Source organism: Melospiza melodia, chromosome W (assembly GCF_035770615.1).
Source record: "Melospiza melodia melodia isolate bMelMel2 chromosome W, bMelMel2.pri, whole genome shotgun sequence".
Taxonomy (NCBI): domain Eukaryota; kingdom Metazoa; phylum Chordata; class Aves; order Passeriformes; family Passerellidae; genus Melospiza; species Melospiza melodia.
The window spans coordinates 21449648-21460963 of record NC_086225.1 but is presented as its reverse complement, the minus strand read 5'-3'; positions in this window follow the sequence as shown (position 1 = coordinate 21460963).

The window sequence follows — 11316 nt, the reverse complement described above, 5'->3', positions numbered from 1 at the left end:
CTGGACTGCCTCCACAGTGAGCTGGCGGGCAGCCCCCGCTCCACGGAAGGAGAGACCCCCCCCGCCAGGGCGGCTGCTGGGGCAGCCGGTCCGGGATGGTCTGAGTTCATACAAGCCGCCGGTTCCAGGGCAGTCTCTGACGCCGACACGGAGGGCAGAGCCTCTGACAACGGCAGAGCCGCTGGGACGGCCAGTGGAAGCAGCGGGGGGGAGCCGGAACTAGGGAGGGAACCGCGCTGTTCGTGGGATCTGCCCCGGGCTGCTCCGAGGGTCCCGCGGGTTCAGCGGCGTTTTCTGCCCCTGACTCCGGGGTCCGCTGCGGAGGCGCATTCGCAGTCTCCGTCGCAGCGCAAATAGGCAGCAGCGGAGCTTGGAGAAGCGGCGGAGCGTCGCTGTTGCTTAGCAACAGGTCAATCGCCGAAAGTGCTGTCTCTTCTGCCTTCTCCAACACAGGCTCTGGCGGGGGCGGGGAGGCCAGTGAAACCGCGGGCAGGACCTCCTGGAGAGGCGGAGACGGGATCTCTTGGAGTGACGGCTCTGGCAGGGGCGTGGAGGAAGCCTCAGAGACTGGTGCCGCCCCCATGTCTGAAGGCGGAGTCTGAGAGGCCGGCGCTGGCTTGAGCGGCCACTCCCATCCTCCCGGAGAGAGAGAAAGGGGGGAAGGAGAAAACTCCATCTGAGCATGCTCTGGAGCAAGAGTAAAAAAAACTTCTTCGCGCCGCGAAGTTTCAGCCCCCCCCGCCGTGAAGCAGGGGGGGGAAAAAACCCAAAGTCATCACCCACGGGGTCTTCTGCCAAAGGTGGTGGAAACGGAGCTTGGCCATAACAGTTAGAGATCCATTGAAAACAAGCTGCTCTGCGTTTCAGGACTGGGAAAAGCTTTATAAATGCTGGGTAGATAGAAGGCAGGACACGTCCCTGGCTCCCGGCGAACTGGAGAATGGAGTCCATGCACTCCCAGACAAAAACATCTAAAGCGTACAGGACATCAGTAAAGAACCCAAAAAGTTTTGCCCATCGAAAGAATCCATAGATATCTGTTTCTGACAAAAGGAAACCGTCTTCCCTGCACCAATGTTTCCAGAGGGCCATGAGTTTCTCCTCTGAAGGGGAGAATTGAATCTCTTCTGGCAAGGCATGGGTCTGCCATACGAACAGCCACAAGCTACGAAGGGCTGGTTCATCAGGGATAGAAAAGTGAACAGTACCTTTTGAAAGAGTCCAGCTTGCTCTGGCAAGCTCCACAGGTCTGCTGCGCTTTTCCATCATCTTTCCTGATGGTTTTCCAGAAGAAGGTTCTGTTGTGGTCAGCCTTGGCTGTGAACTCTGTCCAAATCAGGATCTTCAGTTCTTCAGCTCCTGGCTTGAATTCACTTTTGTGGTCACTTCAAAGCAACCATCAAATGCTACACATACAGGATTTTTACCCAGTGCAGCAATTTGCTCCTCTGGTCTTATTACATTAATTTTTGCTCTTACACGAGGGGTCACCAGATATTACAGCGACCTGAGTGGGTCGCAGCTGGTGATAGAGAGATGGTGAATCTTGTATCTTGATCAGAAGGCTTGATTTATTAAGATATTATATATAATACATTATGACTATACTAAATAGAATATAGAGAGAGGTTTGCAGAGCTGCTAGCTAAGCTAAGAATAGAGAAGAAAGAAATCTATAACAAAGTTGTGGCCAAGGACTCAGTCCCCTGGCTTGCACTGGTGATTGGCCCTTAATTATAAACATAGGAAATGAGCCAATCAAGGTGTCCCTGTTGCATTCCACAGCAGCTGATAATAATTGTTTACCTTCTCTTCGGAGTCCTCTGGCCTCCTGAAGATGCAGAAATCCGAAAGAAAGGATTTCTGTGGAGAAATGTCTGCGACAGACAGCCAATGTCCTTTTTGGTCGAGTATGGCTACTACAGCATGGGGTATGTACACTACAATGTGTTGCCCAAGGGTGAGTTTTCGGGCTTCCTGGATCAAGATGACAGTGGCTGTCGGAGCCTTCAGGCACCCTGGCCAGCCTTGGACAACACTGTCTAGCTGTTTGGAAAAGTAGGCCACAGCCCTCCATTGGTTCCCAAGATGCTGAGCTGGTACTCCCAAAGCCATATTCAGTCTCGTGTAAAGACTTCAAAAGGTTTAGTGAAGTCTGGCATTCTCAGTGCTGGAGTTGTCATTAGAGAGTGTTTCAGCTGTTTAAAAGCTGCTCTAGTGTTTTCAGTCCATATGATAATTCCTTTTTCGGCTGCTTTTAATGCTCCATATAGGGGTTTTACCAGCAGTCCATAATTTGCTATCCACAAATGACAGCAACCTACCATTCCCAGGAAGGCTTGCATCTCTCTCAGGGTGTGGGGCTCTGGGAGTCAACAGATGGCTTCTTTCCATTCCTTGCTAAACTGTCAGTGTCCAGGGAAGATCTCAAGCCCCCAGTAAACTATTCCTTCTTTGGCAATCTGTGCCTTGTCTTTAGAAACTCTTTATCCTCTCAGTCCGAAGAAGTTTAATAAACTTAGGATAAATTTTATACAGCCACCTCTGGTTCTAGCTGCAATCAGGATGCTATCCACATACTGAAGAATAACTCATTCTGGCTCTTGTCTCCTCCAATCTTCCAATTTCTTTGCTATCTGGTTTCCAAATATTGAGGGGCTATTCTTGAAACCTTGGGGAAAAACTGTCCAAGCAAGTCTACTTTTCCTCCCTGCCTCAGGATTTTCCCACTCAAAAGCAAAGAGCTCTTGGCTGTTTTTGTGCACAGGAATGCAGAAAAAGGCATCTTTCAGGTCTACAACAGTAAACCACCCTAATTCGTCTGTCAGCGTGGTCAAAATGGTGTGGGGATTGGCTAACACTGCATGTAGGTCCTCTGTAATTTTGTTAATTGCTCTTAAATCTTGCACTAATCAATAACTCTTATCATCTGCTTTCTCAACAGCAAGTATGGGGGTGCTGTATTTGGACTCGCACTGCACCAATAAACTATGTTTTAGGAATTTTTCAATTAGAGATGCCAATCCCTTACAGTTCTCTAATTTCAAAGGGTATTGGTTTTGCCTTACTGGTGTGGGTCCTGGTTTGAGTGCAAGTCTCAGTGGTTCTGCTCGTTTGGATCTTACTGGGATATCACTGGCCCAAACTATTGGGTTCACAGCATTTTCAACTTCATTGGGGATTTCACCACATTTGTCCTATATAAAAAAATGCAGCAACTTGGACAAATTTAGATTCAGGAATTACAACTCCTGCACTCCTTCCCTTTTTAAATTTAATCTCTGCTTTCAATTTTTCTAGGAAAACTCTCCCTAGAAATAGTTTGGGGCAATTAGGCATATAGAGGAATTGATGAGTTACCTAGTGCTTCTCCAGTTTTAATTTTAAAGGTTGGAAGAAACACTGTGTTTCACTTACCCCTTTTGCTCGAATAACATGTGCAGTATCTTGACTCAGTTTCCCTTCAAAAGTATTTAATACAGAAAATGATACTCTGGTGTCATCTTTCCTCAGCTTAGCTATACCGAAGGCCCTGCTGGGGGAGAAGCCTTCAGTCCCCATCATTCTGAGCATGAGTCTTGTCCCACTGTGAGTTGGGGAACTGGGGATTTCTTCTTCAGCAGTGGGCTATCATTTTTCCAACGTCCCCATTTCTTACAATGGACACACTGATCTTTCTACATAGGGTACATTTTCTGGAATGACTTCTCCTGAGTAGCCTTCTTACTAGGTTGGCGTCTAACTCTGTCACTTGGGCCTCTGTCCCAATATACCTATCAGGCCACTTCTAGTAATATATCTATATCTCAAACCCTGTCTAGCTTCTGCACCTTTCTTCTTATATAATTTTTATATCATTTGTAGCTAGAGCCATGAACAACAGAACTAGATGTGCTTTCCCATCAGCTGATTCAGGATCTAGTTGTGTATATTTGATGGCAGTTTCTTGTAATCTATTTTAAAAAATCAGTGGGTCATTAATCATAATTTTGCTTTACTTTGTAAAGCTTTGACCAATTTAGAGCTTTAGGGACACCATATCTTAACACATACACTATGAAATTCTGATAGTGTTTAACCTTGTGTCCTGGTTCAGGGCAAATTTGGCAGAGAACCCCCAAAGGGGCTCCTCTAGGAAAGCAGATTCAATCGGCCTCTCCCCCCAACCGGTCCAGGAGAAAATACCTCCTTGGAGAAAAGTGGAAAAAAACTGTCTATTAAACAATACAACCTAGACAATATTAAACAATAAAACCCCTTGCCACTCCAAAAGAGATGACAAACTGAGAAAGTCCCCTCCCCAGGTTGCAGCTCAGCTGACTCAGTCTCTTATCAGTCCCTCCGGTGCTGGAAATGACGCGGCCCAGGCCTGGCCCGGTGGGCCACAGGTACAAGCTGCTCGTGTTCTTCTGGGTGTTCAGTCCAGAGCAGGTTTAAACAGGTCCAAAGAAAAAGGAAAAAAACTCACAGTCCAGGGAACTTCTTCGCGTCAGCTAGCTAAAACTAAAAGCAAAGGAGAGCTCTGTCCCACTGTCTGTCCATCCACAGACAACACAGTCCAGGAGCAGGAATGTGGAGGAGTGAATGCAGTGTCTGAAAAAAAACTGCGCACTTCTTCTCTCCCCCCGTTCACTCTCTGGAACAAGTCTTAAAGGTGCAAAACTTATTATTCAGCATAAACAGAACACGATGATTGAGGATAAAAGCATCATATAGTCAACCTAGGACACCTTGCCATCTGTTCTGGCACATTAGGGTCACACCCAGGGTTATCTAATGGAGATAACTCCACTAAATCAGCCTCCTCCTGGGTTCAAGGTGTTCCCAGCAGGCTGCACGGGTCTGGATAGCGCAGTCCTATTCATGACAGACTGACCGAATTCCTAAGCAGTTCTCAGCTGCAGGCAACCTTAGCAAGCTTAAGTGATATCAGCTCTTTAGTGATTATCAGCTCATTGTGATTTCAGCTCTTAGCTTGCTATGTGCCTAGGAAGGCAGATGGAGGGAGAGAGAGGAGAAGGCCATTTGGAGTTCCACAGCGATGTCTTTATTGAATCTTCTGAGAAGGGTTCCAGTAACAACTCGTCTACTAGAACTGGGCTAAAAGAGCCCTTTATATAGGTAACAGAGGGATCAGAAATGGTCCAATGGCAAGGCTTAAAGGAAAGTGACCTATAGGGTTACAGAGAGATAAGCAGGGGTCCAAAGGAGAAATAGGGGCTTCTAGCCTATTCACCATGACTTTGTTGCCCGATTGATAAATGACACAAAACTCGGATAAGTTTTGTGGGTGCTTTATTAAGGGCCCGGGGAACTGGGGGACTCACGTCCCAAAATCCGAGTCCCTAAATTCACGTATGGGTGCTTCCCTCTTATACATGCGATTCACAACAAAGTCTCCAAGAAACAGTTTCCCGTTCCCCTTGCCTAGTCTCTAAGAAACAGTTCCCCGTTCCCCTTGCCTGGTCACAGACCCCTTATGATACATTCCTTGGTTCACAAACAAGATCATTAATCCTCTGCTTATCTTATTCTAAGAGCATTGTATGCTGCCTCCAGACAGGTTAGCATTCTTACTTTCCTGCACCTAGTTTAATTATTTATTAAATCCCTAAAACTACCTGCTAGGTTACACACAAAACTCAACACACTTTTCAACGGCTACAAAACTACTTTTTAACAAACCAGTTCACACACAACTCACTATAATTAAATATTTTGCTAAATTTCATTTCTTTTCCAACATTTCCCCCCTTTTGAGCATCCTTCAGTCCTGCTGCAAGGATGCTCAATCAACAGTATTGACAGTAACATCTTCATAACGAGGTGGGGAGTGTTCTTCATTCTGCCGCCCGCGGGTCATCACCTTCAGCAGCCGGAGAGATCGCCTCTTTTCCTATTCCATCACACCTAAGAGGCATCTATATACAATCCATATAGTCACTAGAAATACTAAAAACATTAGTACATATTGTATAGCAGACATAATCCAGCCAGACAGGTGAAGCCCCAAAGAATCAAATACTGCTCCTATCCAATTATGCTGTGCTTCCTTTTCAATTTCCTTAGTTTTTGTTTCCACTTCTGCCAGTTGAGAAATATCTTTCTCAGCTTCAAGTGTAACATTTGGAATGTGTACACAGCAATGATCTATTCTCCTACTCAGGTAACCACAAACTCCATGTTCTTTTAACAGTAGCAAATCCAATGCCATTCTATTTTGTAGGGTCATTCTTGATGTAGCTTGCAATTGCAAATTTAGATCTTTAAATCCCTTCTTAGTAGCTGCTGCCAACCTTTCTGTCTGTCCTAACAAATTGTTGAGCATTTCCCTGTTTCGATATGTCGCTACCGGAGGGAATAATGACTCCAATATCCATCCAAATTGTACTCCTGAGCCAGGTTCATGCCACTGCGCCTCTAGGGATTCTTCCCTCTTTCTGAGTCCTTTCCTTTGGATCAATCTATTCTGTTTCCAGTATGGACACAATGTGGGAACCCCTAGGGTGATTTGTGTTACTGATCCATCTAGAGGTAAATGTGTGGTCCACTGTCTGTGTCTCAACACTCAGACTAGATTTCCAGGACTGTGCACAGTAGTATATCTGCAATCTATAGGTCCATCCATGGACTCTCTGCTAACCGTGTGATCATACCCCCTACACTCGCATCCCCACTTTAATGCCATTTTCACCGGTACCAATCCGGTTCGGTCTTCCGGTGTATCACATGTAAAAACCTCAGTACAATTCCAATCCTCCTTCTGCGGTCTGAACTCTCGGGAAGATGTAGACGTGATAAGGGCCCTATAATATGACTGATTCTTTACTCCTGACCATTGGATGCACCATTGTACTTCCCCAAGGTAATTATAGTGTTCCAAAACACTAGGTCCCCATAATGTCTTCCAACTATTCCAGGTGTCAAAATTCTGTGTGACATTCTGACAACTCATCTCATTTCGTTGGGATTTCGTTCTTATTCGTACTGTATTGCATGGCTCATCTATTGGGGTTGCAATTAAACACCTCCTGGTATTTTGAATCCAACCATAATGATTGGATTTCTTTTCACATTCCTCTCTAGTCATAGCCCGAATGGTCATACACAAATCCCTCCATACATCTACTGGTTTGGGAACTGACTGGCAGGACCATGAAACATTCTTGAATGTTTCAGGCATTTTGGTTACCGGTATTATTCCCCAGGGAATTGGTTCACCTGCAGCCTGTGGTAATGGCAGGCAAGCTATTATTTCAGTCACATTCTGCATGATCCCAAAATCTCTGATTAATCCTACCACTAAGTTTTCCTGCTCAGTATTTCGTTCTATTGTATCATTAACCTCCCGTCTACTCCTTCTACCGTGTCTCTGTAAGGATAACATCATTCTGTCATGCCTCCACCATGCATTTCCTATTCTAGGATTAGTGACACTCGACCACCCACAACCTTTGCCTTCTTTCCCCCACCAACTGGTCCCGTCCTCTATTCTGTCCCAGGTCAGTTCCCTATTTTGCTTCCACCATTTGACCCAAAGGTTCCTTTGATATCTTGATCTTACTAGGAAGGAACAATTTACTCTGAGAGGTGGCCCATCCCACATGTCCAGTGCCGTTGATACTGGATTAACCTTTATGTTTTCAGCACGATCCCCTGTCCATGGCAAAACCCTCATACTCACTCTTTTGTAATGAAAACTATCCCGTATTTTGACCAAACATGTATATTCTCCCGTATCGTTTGTGGTTACCTTGGTAAGATTCAGTACCGTGTTTCCTTGTTGTTTATCCTGATCCCAACCGACTCCTATCTTGCCTCGGCTTCTTTCAGCCCCCTGTTGCCATATTGCAATAACTTCACCGGCCTCAACTCTCTGGCTGTCAAAGATAACACAAGTTAATTGAACATCCATCCCTTCCATGACTGTAACCTTTGTTTCTTCAACCTGTACTAGAGTAGACCCTTGAACGGGTACTAGTCTCATGATCACTAGCAGTAATATAATTAAGAAGGCGGCTTTGCGCGGAAGATCATCCGGGTTGGAGACACTATCTGGGTTTCCCATTGGAAGGGTGCCTTCTTTACCCTGGTGTAATGGATCCAAGCATCCATCCCCTGGACCTTCACCGCCGTGTAGGTCGTCATCATCACCTGGTAGGGTCCGCTCCATGATTCCCGTAGCGGATCCGTGATCCACTTCTTGACGTACACCTGGTCCCCAGGCTGGATGTCGTGGACAGAATTCTCCAGCGTGAGCGGTCTATTCCACTGTAACGTATTTCTTAAAGAATTCAAGATCTTATTAAGTGACATAACATACTCTGCAATCGCCTGGTCCCCACTCACATGTACCTCCCCTTTTAATACAGTTGCACGATATGGTTTGCCATATAATATCTCATATGGACTTACGCCTACCTTTTCCCTTGGTTTAATTTGAATCCTGAGTAGGGCCAAAGGCAAAGCTTGAGGCCAGTGCAGTTTAGCTTCCTGGCAAATCTTTTTGATTTGTCCTTTCAGGGTTTGATTCATCCTTTCCACCTGCTCACTAGACTGAGGTCTCCAGGGGGTATGCAAATTCCAGGTTATATCTAACATTCGTGCTAATTCCTGCACTACCCCAGCTATAAAATGCGGACCCCTATCTGATGACAATCCTAAAGGTACTCCAAATCTTGGTATTATTTCTTTTAACAAGGTTTTTACCACCTCCTTAGCCTGATTAGTTCTACATGGAAAAGCTTCCGGCCACCCTGAGAATGTACATACGTACACTAACAAGTATCTGTATCCCTGTGCCCTAGGCAGTTCAGAAAAATCAACTTGCCAGTAATCTCCTGGTTGTGGCCCGACTTGCAACTTTCCCATTTGTATTTGTCTCCTAACTACTGGATTATTTTTCAAACATACCGGGCACATTGCATTAACTCTTTTTGCCATTGTTAACATCTGATTAGAGATTATCTCATTCTTCAAAAATTTTACCAATACTTCTGCCCCCCAATGACATTTATTATGTTCTGATTCCAAAATAAATTTCATTATGCGGGTAGGTACCACTATTTGTCCCATTGGTGTAACGTACCACTCAAGTTGATTCTTCTGTGCCCCTAGCAAGTTTATTAGTTTTCCATCTTCTATTGAATATTTGGGCTCCTGATTCAGGTATGGGGTAGCTGGATTTGTTCTTACCGGTACCAATGCCATTTGAGTCCATACTTCCCGTGCCACTTGCCGTGCTGTAACATCAGCAAATCGATTTCCTCTGTAAACGTCTCCTTCCGCAGTCTGATGTCCTCTAACATGCATTACTGCAACTGCTTTGGGACTGTGTATCGCATCCAGTAGCTGTAGCACTTCTTCCCGGTGCTTGATGTTGGTTCCCTGTGAATTCAAAAGCCCCCTTTCCTTCCATAACGCCCCATGTACATGAACCACACCAAAGGCATATTTAGAATCTGTCCAGATATTAACCCTTTTCTCCTTGCTCAAATACAGGGCTCTGGTGAGTCCAATCACCTCTGCCTTCTGGGCCGAAGTTCCAGGTAACAAAGCCTTTGCTTCTATTACCCGATCCAATGTTACCACTGCATACCCGGCATAGTGAGTCCCATTCTCGACAAAACTGGATCCATCAGTGTATAGTTCCCATTCAGTTTCTTCCAATGGTTCATCCTTTAGGTCGGGTCTGCTGGCATATACTTGTTCAATTACCTCTACGCAATCGTGCACCAGTCCCCCAGCCTCCTGGTCACTGCGTAAAAACTCTGCTGGATTAACATGATTAGTAGTCCTTATTTCAATATCATCCTGTTCTCTCAGAATGGCCTGGTATTGCAACATTCGACTGGATGATAGCCAGTGACCCCCCTTTTGCTCCAAAACGGCCATGACCATATGGGGAACAAACACTTTCATTTTTGCCCCCAAAGTCAATTTCCGGGCCTCTTGAATAAGAATTATTGTTGCCGCCACAGCTTGCAAACACGAGGGCCACCCGGAACTTACCGAATCCAGTTGTTTAGAGAAGTATCCCACTGGCCTCTTCCAGGATCCCACCTTCTGGGTGAGGACCCCCAATGCCAGTTTTTGCCTCTCATTCATGTACAACTGCAATTCCTTGGTCAGGTCAGGGAGTCCTAGGGCTGGGGCCTCCTTTAGTGCCTGCTTCAATTCCTGGAAGGCCTTCTTTTGCTGTGTCGTCCACTCCAACCGATGCTGCTTCAAGGCCTCATACAGTGGCTTGGCTAGGAGACCGAAATTCATGATCCACAGTCGATACCATCCCACCATTCCTAGAAAAGATCTCAATTCCTGATGGTTACGAGGCAAAGGAATAGCACATATTGCCTCTATTCGGTTTACTCCCAAACGTCTCTGCCCTTGTGTGATCTCACAACCGAGGTAAATAACACTATTTTTGACCAATTGAGCTTTATCCTTAGAAACCCGATACCCTGCTTGGCCAAGCATGTTGAGTAATATAATTGTTAATTCCACACACATTTCCCTTTCCTTAGTAGCCAGAAAAATGTCGTCCACGTACTGCAGGACTACATACAAGGATGGGGATATTGTTACCTGGGTTATCTTCCATTCCTCCAGCTCCTTGGCCAGTTGGTTTCCAAAAATAGTAGGGGAGTTTTTAAATCCCTGTGGGATTCTGGTCCACATAAGCTGCTTCTTTCTCCCAAAATCAGGACTCTCCCACTCGAAGGCAAAATATTTCCTACTCTCTACTGCCAGTGGGATGCAGAAGAAGGCATCTTTAAGGTCAATCACTGAGAACCATTTAAACTCCTCCAATACAGATGTTAACAAGGTATAAGGATTAGCAACAACTGGATGTATGTCTTTCACTATTTCATTAATAGCCCTTAAGTCCTGTACCAAACGGTACTTGCCATTAGGTTTCTTTACTGGAAAAATTGGAGTATTATACTCCGATTCACATTCCTGTAATATTCCTTGAGCCAAAAATTGTTTAATTAACGGGGCTACTCCCCTCCTTGCCTCAAGCTTCAAGGGGTATTGCTTTATCCTCACTGGTCGGGCCTCTTCCTTTAGTTCCACCTTTACTGGCTGCGCAGCTTTAGATTTTCCGGGGACCCCTGACTCCCATACCCAGGGTACTACAGCCTGCTCAGTTTCTTCTGCAATAGGAGAGGCATCTACTTCCTTGATCACAAAAATGCCTGCTATTTGTTCCTCAGGTGTCGCCCTGGTTTTTTGAGATTTTCTAAGCCTTCTGATGTTGACATTCTTCTAGTGAACTTTCTCACACAATTTCTGTAAATAACTCATTGTTTTTCA